A 15083-nucleotide genomic window follows, 5' to 3' on the forward strand; every position below is an offset into this window, starting at 1 on the left:
CTGCTCAAGACGTTGTGTGTGCCGTCAGTATGCTATGAAACTAAGCACTGAGAATAATAACCTTCAAATCCTAAGGAACAATGACCAAAATTACATTGAAGAGGTTTGTCTGATGGTGTCGTTGCTTATAACTATGTGTATCAGCGTGCTTGCAAGTCTAGCAAAGGAAACCTTATAAAGTGACGAAAAGACGAATGGAAATTGTTTTTAAATGACCACAACTCATTTGCCCATATTGTTTTTATTGAATTACGACCCAGGTTTCGGGCTTTTATGCCATTTTCAAGTGAATGAGTTTATGTCATTAACACATATTGCAATACATCAAGCTCAAAATTGGCCATAAATTAAGAAAAACATTGGCTCCCCACGAAAGCCATATGTACAATCACCATCTTTTAAAAAGATCATCAATAACAGTGGGAGCACATAATTTTAGTAAAAACAGCTTTAAACTAAATATGATGTGCTCCCACTGTTATAAAATGATCTTTTTACAAGATGGTGATTTTACATCAGGTTTTCGTGGGGAGGCAATATTTTTCATTATTAGTGGCCAATTTTGAGCTTGATGTCCTCCAATATATGTAAGTGACATAAACTCAGTCACTTGAAAATGGCACGTAAACCCAAAGCCTGGGTCGTAATTAAGGGGACATGCTTGTGAAAAAGACCAAAAATTTGAAAAAGATTTTCTGGGTCTATAAAAAGAGCATTTCATGCTGGTTCAAAAATGTATAATTTATGAGCATTATTATTTTCCGTTTGTTCTAAAATTGAGGTTGAACGTAATGTTGCACAGGGGCCACGCCCATCTGTCAATTTTCAGTTTGAAATGCGTCAGAATGCATGATGCATTATTTTGTGCTTCCGTTTTTTTCGTCGTTAGTTACGGATTGTTAACACAGGTGTATTCTAGAAGGCACTGACTCCCGGAACCAAAGCACAGGCATGTCTAGAAGGCTATAGTTCGAATGTAAACAAAGATCTGAGAATTTCTGATTTCGGAATTTCATATGCGTGTGGTTTTTGTAGTTATTGTGTATTGTTTTGTTTCTTGTGTGTGTTTCCTGTGTTACAAATGCCGAGAGTAAAGAAATTTAGCCCCAAACGAAAGTTTCATGTCAACCAGTTCCAAACACAACCGAATAATACACATCAGTTGCTTCAAAAGTCGCCCGCAGAAACTGTATCTACAGGGAGTGCTTCTAGACGGAAACTTTCGCTTTCTGCTTGTAATAAGAACAAGCCTAGTAGTATTTTGAGCAGCAATAACGACGGAAATGTTATTGTGAACCTAAATATGCTGTCAAGACTTTTGAAGAGTGCTGTGAAATGTAAGTACTGCAACTGTGAAGATAGTATTGATGTGTCTGAGGACATTTCAGCAAGAAAGGGTCTTTCAAGTCGGTTAGTGATTGCCTGTAACTCGTGTGACATGCACAGTGACACTACGACATCGCCAGTAACTGATAGTCGACATTACAGTGTAAATGTTCAACTTGCTTATGCAATGCGATGTTTTGGAAGGGGAAGGTGAGCTACCCAGATTTTTTGTGTAGTGATGGATTTGCCTCCACCTCCACTGATGTGTGACAGATACAATAAATTGATACATAATGCTTTGTGTGGTGTAAGTGAACATTGAATGAAAAGAGCAGCAGAAGAAGTAGTAGCCTTGTCTGAGAATACACACATTGTAGCAGCATTTGATGGATCTTGGCAGAAGAGAGGTCATACTTCTCTGAATGGGGTTGTAACTGCCACATTTATTGAAACTGGTAAGATACTGGATTATGAATGTCCAACAAAGCACTGCCAGGGTTGTTCAAGTAAATTTATGGGCACCCATGTTTGTTTAAAGAACTTTGGTGGCCCAAGTGGGGACATGGAAACGAAAGGAATTCTAAACATTTTGAGATCAGAGGTAAGTCGTGGTGTGAGGTATGTAGGCTACCTGGGAGATGGAGAATGTAAAGGACACGCTACTGTTGTTAATGAGAGACCATATGGGGATATTCTGATAACTTGAATGTATTGGGCATGTACAAAAAAAGTATGGGAGCTCGGCTGAGAAAATTATGTAAAGACTTCAGTGGAAAAAAAAACTGTCGGACGGAAAACACGTAGGTGGTCTAGGTCGTCTTACAAAAAGTGAAATTGATTCTTTGATTCAATATTATCGACTAGCAATAAGGAGAAATGTAGGAGATTTGGAGAACATGAGACAGGCTGTTTGGGCAACATGGTTTTACGCAGTGTCAACAAATGAAACCACACAGCATGGTTTGTGTCCAAAAGGGAAAGATTCGTGGTGCGAGTACTGATTGAGCAATGCTACAGACATACAATAGACCCACACGCATTCCTTACCACTTGCTGTAATGGAGGCAACTAGGCCTATATATACGGATCTGGCAAATAAAAGTCTACTTAGGAAATGTATGCATGGTCACTCTCAGAATGCAAATGAAAGCCTCAGCAGCTGTATATGGGAAAGAATACCGAAACCTGTATGTGTTGGGCTGACAGTGCTGAAGATTGGTGTAATTGATGCAATAATAACATTCAATGATGGTGCAATTTCAAGGGTCAATGTTATGAAGAAATTGAACATCCAGACAGGAAGGAACATGGCTTCAGCTCTAACTGCTATTGATAACCAGCGGGTAACCGAAGCAGAGACAACTGCAGAAGCTACTGCCAAGGAGTCAAGGATAAAGAATGTATGAAGAGAAAGAGTATGAAGGTAAGGAAACAGGAGAACAACTGGAGTATGCAGCTGGATTATTCTAAACGAGCATAGTGGTAAGTTAATAAATCTGTAAATCTTCTTTTGCGGTTTACCGAAAACTTGAATTTTCATCATTCAGGTACACTTTTCTCCTAAATGACGGAAGAAAAACCCACAAAAATAGGACAGATATTTAGAATGACCTCCTGTACCTCCCTTGCCTACTATTTCATGAAAAATTTATAACATGATGATGTCGGTGATATTTGAGCTAAATTGTTAAATATTTTTGTTGTAGTAAAATAAATTACTTGTCTATTTTCACAGATCAGCATCAGGGAAGGAAACGGGAGGCATAAAACACATGCTAATGTTGTCTGTCCTCTGACTCTTTTTTCCAAGCTGTCCAGTCAGTGGTTCCAAAGAAAATGGTACCGCAGTGAAATCCGTTTTTATACTATTATAAATATTGTTGTCAGTACCAAAATATAATAAATATCTCAGTGATTGTTTGGAAAATGCTTTGAATAATGGCCCTGATTGTGTGTAAGGATTTTGAGCTATCTCTCATTTGTAGATCAGTTGCACTATGAGGCTGAAGATAATGCTAAAAATACATCCCGTTCAGGAGCGTGTCCCCTTAAATAAACAGCAGTACAGGCAAATGGCATTATGTTCATTTAAAAAGTGTTGTATGACTCTTGCTCAGCAACATAAACGAATGCAAATTGTGTTAGGAGGATATTCTAATGTTCCGAAAGATTCTTTACATGATAAATAACTCCACATTTGTGACTGCAATTTCTCTCAAATATTGCACAATAATTATCAATTATGTGCATGTACAACATGAACAGAAAATAATTGAATCATTCTTTCTTTTTTTAGTCGAGAGAGAGATAGAGATTTTGTCTACGTCTGCGTTAATCACAGCTGGACAACGCCATTCACTTGCGCTTATGGTTCCGAACTGATAACATTCTGAACAAATTCTCAAACGCAATGCGACCTGCAAGAACCGAAAGTGATACACACGTGAAATGCACAGATTAAGGCAAAAGAATGCAACGACCTGGCCGAAGTACCGGGTGATCAAAAAGTCAGTATAAATTTGAAAACTTAATAAACCACGGAATAATGTAGATAGAGAGATAAAAACTGATACACATGCTTGGAATGACATGGGGTTTTATTAGAACAAAAAAAAAATATTGCTAGACGCGTGAAAGATCTCTGGCGCGCGTCGTTTGGAGATGATCGTGTGCTCAGCCGCCACTTTCGTCATGCTTGGCCTCCCAGGTCCCCAGACCTCAGTCCGTGCGATTATTGGCTTTGGGGCTACCTGAAGTTCCAAGTGTATCATAATCGACCGACATTTCTAGGGATGCTGAAAGACAACATCCGACGCCAATGCCTCACCATATCTCCGGACGTGCTTTACAGTGTTGTTTGCAACATTATTCCTCGACTACAGCTATTGTTGAGGAATGATGGTGGATATATTGAGAATTTACTGTAAAGAACATGACCTTTGCTTTGTCTTACTTTGTTATGCTAATTATTGCTATTCTGATCAGATGAAGCGCCATCTGTCGGACATTTTTTGAACGTTTGTATTATTTTTGGTTCTAATAAAACCCCATGCCATTCTATGCATGTGTGTCAATTTGTACCTCTCTATCTTCATTATTCCGTGATTTATTCAGTTTTCAAATTTATACTGACTGTTTGATCACCTGGTATATGAAAGATTGTGGTGAAACTGCAGTCGTGCATCGCTCGTCCGAAAAAACTGCACCTGCGTCTCGCAGCGGCAGAGAACTGGTTGTTGACTGGCTATCGTCTGTGATGTAATATGGAAGTCAGAAACTCTGCAACAGCGCCGCCTTATGACTTAGCTTATAAGGAGCTCCATTGGCAGGAGTGACCTCACTTATCTGTTGACTAAAGCCTTTAAACAGAGACCTGCCTACACCTACCTTTTTGCAGCTTCAAGTCAACTCATGTTGCTAAATGGAGCTTCGGTTACATAGGTAGAATACGAACCCAAGCCCGAGTGCGATAAATTTCATCTGTGGTCATAGACTGCTCTGTAGCGTAGAGTTGCAGATTAGACTGAAGCCAATGGATGTGACTACGAATTATTAGTTGAGTAGCAGAATGATTGATATCGAAACACTTGGTCTAGGTGATTATCTTAGAAAAAAGAATTAACTGATGGATATGCTGTCGCTTCCACTATTTCCATGGAGCTCAGATTCACTTATGAATGCTTCATGTTTAGATATGATAACTGCAGGTTAAATAATCACAAAAATTAGCTCAATGTTATAATCTCATTACAAATTGTATCGTCTTTTTAAGCAAATAAAGCTCTATGTCTTAATGTAACTACGTTCAGAAGTTTTTAGTACTTAACTACGAATTTGCCTTTGCATCCATAACAGCAGTAGCAAATGCGGAATAACGTACCAAACATACGTAAAAGTTATTTAATGGACGCCCCCCCCCCACCTTCAATTTTTTTTGCAGATTTGTATAATCTATGTACAGAATAAGCATCAAAATACGCTTCGGAGGCTTCTTCATTATTTTATATACGTTTAGTGTTTGTGAGGAAACGTAAGTTAAATAAGGCAAACTACACTTAAATATGATGCAAAAGTAAATATTAGGCTATGGCATATGTAAATCTGTCGCGACACCTTTTATTTGGAATTCACATTAGTCGGCTTCACGTACTATCAATTATCTTCCACCTTAACCTAGACCTTGGGCTACACTAGTGATCAGTCTGTCAACAGAACCAATATTTCAGAGCTTGGGGTGTGGGGGTGGGGGGAAGAGGGCAGGGTTGAGAGGTCCAGTATACCACTGTGGCAAAATGTATGATATGCTTAAATTTTGGTCGGCCAATTCATTTGTATGAGGCATTTTAATAAACAGAGCTGAACGAGGAATAATTAATAAACATAGACGAAACTCATATCTGCAAATAGTAAGAAAATTGTAGATGCAAGTCACTGATCATCACAGTGTGTCTGCTACGTCAGATGCAGTTTCATTTGGAACCAGACATCTGAAATAGAAGACAAAACTTTCGAATCACTCGTTTCAACTAATCCGTTTTAATGTAGTATCTAATCAATCACATTTTTTTCGTATTCTTCTGAAGAACGTTGAAATACTAAAAAGAGTTTACTCACAGTACTCCCAGAAGATCTGTAGAATGAGTTACCAGAGTTCACTTTACACGGAACATTCGAAACAACCATGTAAACTTTTCTTATTACAATTTATTACTGCAACTGATAGGACATAGGATCTGTATAAGATTCATTACATCTTGTAAAGGTTTTCGTTTTATGTGTGTATACAAATACTTTCTCAGCAGAAATATTTGACGCATACAAAGCAGTTATTGAAATCCGCCATTATGAACATAGAACAGTTCAGCATCAATACGTCACAAGAGTCAGAAAACTCAATTCCTTCCCTTGGTAGCCTCGAGATGCAGTAAGACAATGCAGCCTGTCTGAACCATTATACAAGGTCCTGTCACATCAACGTAACCATTGCCCATGTTCGACGTCGACGTGCAGTAACCACTCACAGACGGCAGGTGGAAACAATAGCGGTGGAGGGTATGTAAAGCGTGTCGGGGGAACACAGGGAACCGTGCGGCCCTTGTGATAATGTGGAAACAGAGCACTTTAGCTTCCGTCCAAAAGGGCACGATCATTGGTTTCAGGGCCAAGGGTGGAAGAATTTCCGAAACGGCTACGTCTGTAAACTGTTCGCGTGCCGCCGTGGTTATACCGTGCATGCCGAAGTGACGCAATCGAAAACCGGCGGCGAGGTAACTGAGGTGCACTACGGTCCATGGAAAAGTCATGAACGCCGGCTGAGGAAATGTGTGCTGGCGAATAGACGTGCAACTATTGAGCAGCTGACTGCCCAGATGAACCAAGGGGCTACCAACAGTGTCTCTTCAACGACCGTCAGCGAACGTAGTTGTGTTTGGGGCCTCTGCAGCAGGAGCCTGGTTCGTGCATCCATGCTGATTGCTGTTCATCGGCGACGAAGGCTGGAATTTTCACACCGGGACTGCAACTATCCGCTGAGTGGCGACAGGTGGCCTTTTCAGATGAATCACGTTTTATGCCCTATCTGACGGATTACCGTTGGCGTGTTAGGCGTGGAACATCTGGAAACTCAGAATCTACTGTGTAGGAATCAACATGGATTCCGGAAACAGCGATCGTGTGAGACCCAACTCGCTTTATTTGTTCATGAGACCCAGAAAATATTAGATACAGGCTCCCAGGTAGATGCTATTTTTCTTGACTTCCGGAAGGCGTTCGATACAGTTCCGCACTGTCGCCTGATAAACAAAGTAAGAGCCTACGGAATATCAGACCAGCTGTGTGGATGGATTGAAGAGTTTTTAGCAAACAGAACACAGCATGTTGTTATCAACGGAGAGACGTCTACAGACGTTAAAGTAACCTCTGGCGTGCCACAGGGGAGTGTTATGGGACCATTGCTTTTCACAATATGACCTAGTAGATAGTGTCGGAAGTTCCATGCGGCTTTTCGCGGATGATGTTGTAGTATACAGAGAAGTTGCAGCATTAGAAAATTGTAGCGAAATGCAGGAAGATCTGCAGCGGATAGGCACTTGGTGCAGGGAGTGGCAACTGACCCTTAACATAGACAAATGTAATGTATTGAAGAGTTTTTAGCAAACAGAACACAGCATGTTGTTATCAACGGAGAGACGTCTACAGACGTTAAAGTAACCTCTGGCGTGCCACAGGGGAGTGTTATGGGACCATTGCTTTTCACAATATGACCTAGTAGATAGTGTCGGAAGTTCCATGCGGCTTTTCGCGGATGATGTTGTAGTATACAGAGAAGTTGCAGCATTAGAAAATTGTAGCGAAATGCAGGAAGATCTGCAGCGGATAGGCACTTGGTGCAGAGAGTGGCAACTGACCCTTAACATAGACAAATGTAACGTATTGCGAATACATAGAAAGAAGGATCCTTTAATGTACGTTTATATGATAGCGGAACAAACACTGGTAGCAGTTACTTCTGTAAAATATCTGGGAGTTTGCGTGCGGAACGATTTGAAGTGGAATGATCATATAAAATTAATTGTTGGTAAGGCGGGTACCAGGTTGAGATTCATTGGGAGAGTCCTTAGAAAATGTAGTCCATCAACAAAGGAGGTGGCTTACAAAACACTCGTTCGACCTATACTTGAGTGTTGCTCATCAGTGTGGGATCCGTACCAGATCGGGTTGACGGAGGAGATAGAGAAGATCCAAAGGAGAGCGGCGCGTTTCGTCACAGGGTTATTTGGTAACCGTGATAGCGTTACGGAGATGTTTAACAAACTCAAGTGGCAGACTCTGCAAGAGAGGCGCTCTGCATCGCGATGTAGCTTGCTCTCCAGGTTTTGAGAGGGTGCGTTTCTGGATGAGGTATCGAATATATTGCTTCCCCCTACTTATACCTCCCGAGGAGATCACGAATGTAAAATTAGAGAGATTAGAGCGCGCACGGAGGCTTTCAGACAGTCGTTCTTCCCGCGAACCATACGCGACTGGAACAGGAAAGGGAGGTAATGACAGTGGCACGTAAAGTGCCCTCCGCCACACACCGTTGGGTGGCTTGCGGAGTATAAATGTAGATGTAGATGTAGATGTAGAAAGCAAACAGCCTGCAACCAGGACGGAGCGTTATAGTCTGGGGAGCTTCTTTCTGGCATTCGCTGGGTGATCTCATCGTTCTCATAGGCACAATGTATCATCACAAGTGTGGATGTATCACTGGGCACCTTGTCCACCGTAACACGCGCTTTGTTTTTCCTCAGCATGATGGCTTCTGCCAGCAGGACAATGCAGCGTGTTGCGTGCGTGGTTCGAAGAGCACCAGGATGATTTTACCGTACGCCAAACTCGCCGGGCTTCAACTGAATCGAGAATCTATGGGACCACCTCGTGCAGACTGATGGCGCCATGGATCCACAGTCGAGAAATCTAGCTCAGCTGGACACAGTATGGGATTACTATGGCTCTAAATCCTTGTCGGTACCTGCCAGATCGTCTGTGCTTCATTTCCTGCACGTCTCGCGCTGCGAAAGGTGGTTGCTCAAGCTTTTGATTGGTGATGACACTAATGTGACCGGACCTGTTCTTTGACAGGTAACAGAAGACTTGCGCGCCGCGCGCTTGCTCGCTAATGAAACGATTCGGCGTGGAGCGCCGACGTCTTTCAAGACTAGTGCTCGAGTTTTACTACAGGCCGTTTTACTCTTTGTCAGGCTTTCGTATCCCCCACCAAGACTCGCTAAACGTGTTGTACGCTGTATACGTACCACGCTTTCGTACAGGGTGTCGAGGACTTCTTTTACTCATTCATTTCTGCTGGCGCCAAAGCGTCGTGCGTGTAGGTTCCTGGACACGTTTCGGGAAATGAGGCTGCCGATATTGCTTCTGCTGCTCCAGTTATTATTCTACTACTGAGGCCTTTTAGTTATTCTATCCTCTTAAAAGATCTGAGCGTTGTTAAACGTAGGCATATTCTATTGCTGTGTCACAAACTTTCATCGTCTTCCCGTGGCACCATCTTTTGAGCCACAGTCATGTTTTACCACTTAGCGTTCGCTGCATCAAACCACTGAAGGTTCGCCTCATTCTAGCCCAGCGTCACTTTCATAAACCTTTACGTTTTGACCTGTGTCAGCTGAGCATCCCGAGGTTCTAGCGGACAAAACGCAGGCTGTAGAACATGTACTGTCTGCACGTCATAGCAACATGGCGACGTGGCGTTGGAGTCAATTTTCGACCATGCACGAAATCATGGAAAGGTTTAAATTGTTATTTTACCTCTCCACTAGGTTTGTTGTTTCTTAACTATCATTCCAAGTCCTGCACCACCAGTCTTTATACTGGCCTACTAATGTCCTTTACACTTCGTGTGTTACCAAACTTTAACACTCAGAAATCGGCCTTTTCTTAAAATAGAGTATTGGACGGTTGTCACCACAGCATTTTCCGCACTACAGCTAAGGAAATGAAATTCCGGCAACTGGATACCTCTTACTTTTCTTTTTCTTCTTCTGTTTTTACTTTGAGTTAGTTCGGTCTAATACAGGGACCGTTGTACTCAAGGATTTAACTTTGCAGCCGGTTGCCCTTCTTGTCGCCGAAGTCGTTAGATATTTAAGGCTGCGGTCATTCTGGCATCGATATCGGTGGATTCCGCTGACTACCAACATCGGCCGAAGACGACCGATATTTTCAAATCAGTACGCCACTACGTGCGCGGTCACAATGTAGTCGATCTCACCGACCTAACGTACAGATTTCGGATGACAATCGGTGAAATTCAAATCACTTTGTTTTCTTCGGTAATATTGACCGACACAACACGAAACTTGTACTGTGAGAAACTCATAATTTTAACCAAAGGAGATTGTGGCATCCTGAGGATGTCAAATGTAGTCGGGATACAGTTCAGAATTTATGGACTGAAATCGCAGGTTAATTGGAAACCACAAGTAGGCAAAGTCCGTATCGGAAATTTTAGGCGTAAATTATAACCTTACAAAACTTGTTCAAGTGGAAAGGCTGGTGTATCTTATGCTTAAAGCTGCTGTAGAGGATAAAATTTTGGTTATGGTAGGTGTACATTAACTGACTACGAATCATTATTAGTGCTTACTGCAGTTTTTATGCCAGTAAGCTAGCAATTCTCTTACATGAAGTGGTTTGCAAATGTGGTTCACATTTTTACACTTTTTAGCACTTTGGGTGTTCATAGTTTCTTATTTTAAACCTAATGTTTGTCATTCGCACATATGCAGAATGGCAGTGATTGAGGTTAATTTATGTACGTCTGCACGTTCAAATAAATTCAGCAAAGCTCTGTTTGTAATCTTGCTTTTCAGTGTAACTACAAATCACCTCGATTATGTAACAGAACGTTTCTCTCTTTATCTTTTTTTGTTTTTTTTCTGTTTAATTCATCAGTCTTCTGACTGATTTGATGTGGTCCGTTACGAATTCCTCTCCTGTGCCAACTTCTTCATCTGAGAGGAGCACGTACACTCTACGTCCTCAATTATTTGCTGAATATATTCCAATCTCTGCCTTTCCCGGCAGTTTTTGCGTGCTACAGCTCCCTCTAGTACCATGGAAGTCATTCCATGATGTCTTAACAGATGTCCTATAATACTATCCCTTTTCCTTGTCAGTCTTTTCCACATATTTCTTTCCTCTCCGATTCTGCGTAGAACCTCCTCATTCCTTACCTTATCAGTCGGCCTAATTCTCATCTCGTATATTCGTAGGACTTGTCCGGTAATTCTAATAACGGAAGACATAGTGTACAATACTTGCCACGTTCTTGTCGAGACAGATACAGCTCACTCATACGCGTTCGTCAGCTTTTTAATAGCACAATCAGCATTATAGCACTTGTCTCCAGGCACAGAGGTGCTATGGTATCCACCCCACATTTATAGGTTAAAACCAAACCTACTTCATAGCTGACCGCGGGGGCTGAGCGGTTCTAGGCGCTTCAGTCCGGAACCACGCAACTGCTACGGTCGCAGGTTCGAATCCTGCCTCGGGCATGGATGTGTGTGATGTCCTCAGGTTAGTTAGGTTTAATTAGTTCTAAGTTCTAGGGGACTGATGACCTCAGATGTTAAGTCCCATAGTGGTCAGAGCTATTTGAACCAAGCCTACTTCATACACAAAATAGATTCTATCCTAACCTAACCGTGATCCCACCAAAAACTAACATAGATGGACGCATTGTGACCAAGCTGTCGACCGATGTGCGTCATCTGTCTGTGAATTACGTAAACTGTGTGTGCAATCGTACCTTAGCTATTTGTGTCTCATTCACTGAGGTGGAAAATGGGGATCACCCATGCATTTGCGTAAACGAGCGTTGTAAACCGTCTAGAAACCACAGTCAGGCTGGCATAAACGTATGTTAATAGATCCTAGTGTGGCTCCACTTCTGGTATCACAAGCTAGCACGTCGCGCTTTAAGTCGTAGGCACACTGACCGTGCATTCGAACGCGGAGCGTTGAGCGCACAGAGTTCTAACGTCACAGTGTGGTAAAAGCACACTGGGGATTTTTTCCGAACGTGCAGCGCTATTTAGAGCATGTCAGATAATAGGTACGTGCGTCTGAACGAAGACCAACGACATCGAAGAACGCCACCTACGGGAGATGACGCCATTTCTCTTCAGTGTAGTGTCGAGATAAGTCATTTATCTTTCAGTTCATTACACAAATTCTGTTTCTAAGAACTAGAAAGTTCTATACGGTTTCGGGACTGTAGTCTGACCATGTTGAATCTTGCCACAATATTTCGGCTGGCAATCGTCCAGATATCTTCAGATGAGTGTCCGCCACTGGAGACTGCCCGTCTGCCTTATTCCGAAGTTTGCCAGAGTGAGACATTTTATGCAGACCACCGCTGCTAAATTCATTACACGAAAGGCTAATCTATCACTAGTGAAGAGAGAATTCGTTTTACTCGCCTTGAACTGGACGCCATACCGAAACTGCTGTTTCATCTGCATATGGAGATTGCATCCAGGTTGCCATCGGTTTCCTGGGCATGGGTCGACGGCGTGACCTGGGCAAAGACGTACTGGGTCCATAAGGAGTCTACTTCAAGACAATCTTGAACGTTTACCCGCCTGTCAGTGACGTTACTGCAAGACCCAGACTCCGACTGATTTTATTAGTGCTGTTGTGGAAGCGGTTAGACCTCTTCCTAGCGATGCTGCAGAACAAATACGCCGTGAAACTTGCCATGTACTGACGAAAGCTCCACCTAAGAAGAGCAACATTTCTGCCACGGGAAGGGGCCGCACTACGAAAGCTGCAAGAAGATCCTTACCAGAGGATAAGGAAAACGCCGCAGTGCTGTTGCCACGTGATGTCTATGGACAGGAAACTTCTAACTTGCTGAGTGAACAAATGTATCGGAAAACTGACAAAGACCCACAGGGGAAGTGAAAAGGAAAATGTCAGCACTGGTGAATTCTTCTTCTATTCCCCAAGAAGTGTCCAAAAAATTAAGAATTCATAGTTTTGTGCTATCCAGGTTATCCGGTCTTCCGAAGATTTATTAAAAAGAGGTTCCGTTACTGCCGATCGTCAGTAATATCGACACCCTCACGTATCATTTGTGAATACATGTTGCCTCCCTACTGAGACCTTTTGTGGGGAAGTGCTCGCATCATGTTCGCAACTCGGCTGACTCTATCAATGGACTGAAGTCGCTCAACTCAGTGTAACTGACTTACCAGTGAACTTTGATGTCAGCTCACTTTTCACTAAGGTTCCTCTTATGGACTGTCACTCATCAGCAGTAAGTTCGCAGCCCATACAACACCACTATTGATCGTGTCCTCTCCTCGACCCACTTTTTATTTAACAACGAATATTTTGAGCAGACTGACTGTATTGCCGTGGGCAGTCCTTTCTCCCCTCTGGTAGGAAACTTTTTTATGTAAGGCTTTGAGGAAGGGGCACTTGATTCGGCAGAACTTAAACTGAGAATCTTATGGAGACTTGTAGATGGGACTTTGGTAGGATGGCCCCATGGTGAAGAAGAACCGTCACGCTACTTGTAACGGCTGAATTCAATCCACAAGAACATCCAGTTTACTATGCAAATAGAGGATGGTTGCTTACCGTATTTGAACGTCTTGGTTATCGGAGAGTGGATGGGTCGTTAGGGTATTCTGTCTGCCGTATGCCCACACATACCGAAGTTTATCCTCAAGCGTCGAGCTGCCATCACCCTTCAGACACTACTGGCATCCTTAGAACTTTGGTGCACCGGGCACATGTTGTTTCTGATGCAGACAGCCTTACAAAGGAGCTAAAACATCTACAGTCGGTGTTGAAAGATAATGGTTACTCTCCACACCAGATTAGTCCACTGCTAAGGAGGAAGAACGTGACCACCCACAGCATCGAGACGATAAGAAGCTTTTAAAGTTCAGGGCATTTCTTCCATACATCGGCAACCTTTCGTCTAAAGTAGGCGGAGTCCTAAGGAAACATCAAGTTAAAGTAAGCTTTCGGTCACCGGCGAAGGTTAGCACCCTTCTCTGTTTGGTAAAGGACGATCTGGGTCTGCGGAAGGGCGGAATTTACAAAATCCCTTGCCAGTTTGGCAAAGCGGACTTAGGATAGACGATACACATAGCATACGAAAGGTGCCTTGAACATGTGCCACACTCGCTTTTCGCAGACTAGTAAGTCGGCTGTAGCTGAGCATTGTATTATCACAGAACACTCCATGGATTATTCTGCCACAAAGGCAGAATCCTTTTGGTATTCAGTGATTAAAGAATCATCGGAAATACGTCTAGCACAAAATCTTATAAATCGGGATCTACATCTACATCGACATGGATACTCTGCAAATCACATTTAAGTGTCTGGCAGAGGGTTCATCGAAGCACCTTCACAATTCTCTATTATTCCAATCTCGTATAGCGCACATAAAGAATGAACACCTATATCTTTCCGTACGAGCTCTGATTTCCCTTATTTTATCGTGGTGATCGTTCCTCGCTATGTAGGTCGGTTTCAACAAAATATTTTCGCATTCGAAGGAGAAAGTTGGTGATTTTAATTTCGTGTGAAGATTCCATCGCAACGAAAAACGCCTTTGTTTTAATGATGTCCAGCCCAAATCCTGTATATTTCTGTGACACTCTCTCCCATATTTCCCGATATTAGTCTCTTTAATTTATTCTGAGAGAAAACATGTTATACATAATGACATGTCTGGCAACATCTGACGTTTGTTTTTAGCGAGGACGGACATGTAGTTTTACCTTTACGCATCGCCTGCGCGCCACAGATGGAACAGTATTTGCAGAGGGCTCAGATTTCGATAGAGGACGCTCTTGTGACGTCTGCCAATACGCATGCCTTCACGCGCCAATTTTTTGCTTTAAAGTCCACACCGTGACTAGCAGTCACCGAGTCAGTCAGGCTGGAGCCCTGACAGGGTTTATTTGAGAGTACGTGCGCGTCGTTCGTTATTGTTACGAGTTCTACTCAGCATTGTTTCGTAACAGTGTTAGGGTCGACGTTGATTTGTCGTCCGCTTTCTAAAGCAGCGTCGTTTCTCGTACGTGTCCCGTTGTAACGAGGATTTGTAGGCGACCGGAGTTAGTGCAGCTTGTCTGCCAGGGTCCTGGCTACGTTAGTCGGGCCGAGGCAGACCATACAGGGCCAAGGACAGGAATCCGCGTCTAGGCGACTTTTCCGCATCCTCCTCG

The sequence above is a fragment of the Schistocerca cancellata genome, chromosome 9, assembly GCF_023864275.1.
Source record: "Schistocerca cancellata isolate TAMUIC-IGC-003103 chromosome 9, iqSchCanc2.1, whole genome shotgun sequence".
Classification (NCBI taxonomy): domain Eukaryota; kingdom Metazoa; phylum Arthropoda; class Insecta; order Orthoptera; family Acrididae; genus Schistocerca; species Schistocerca cancellata.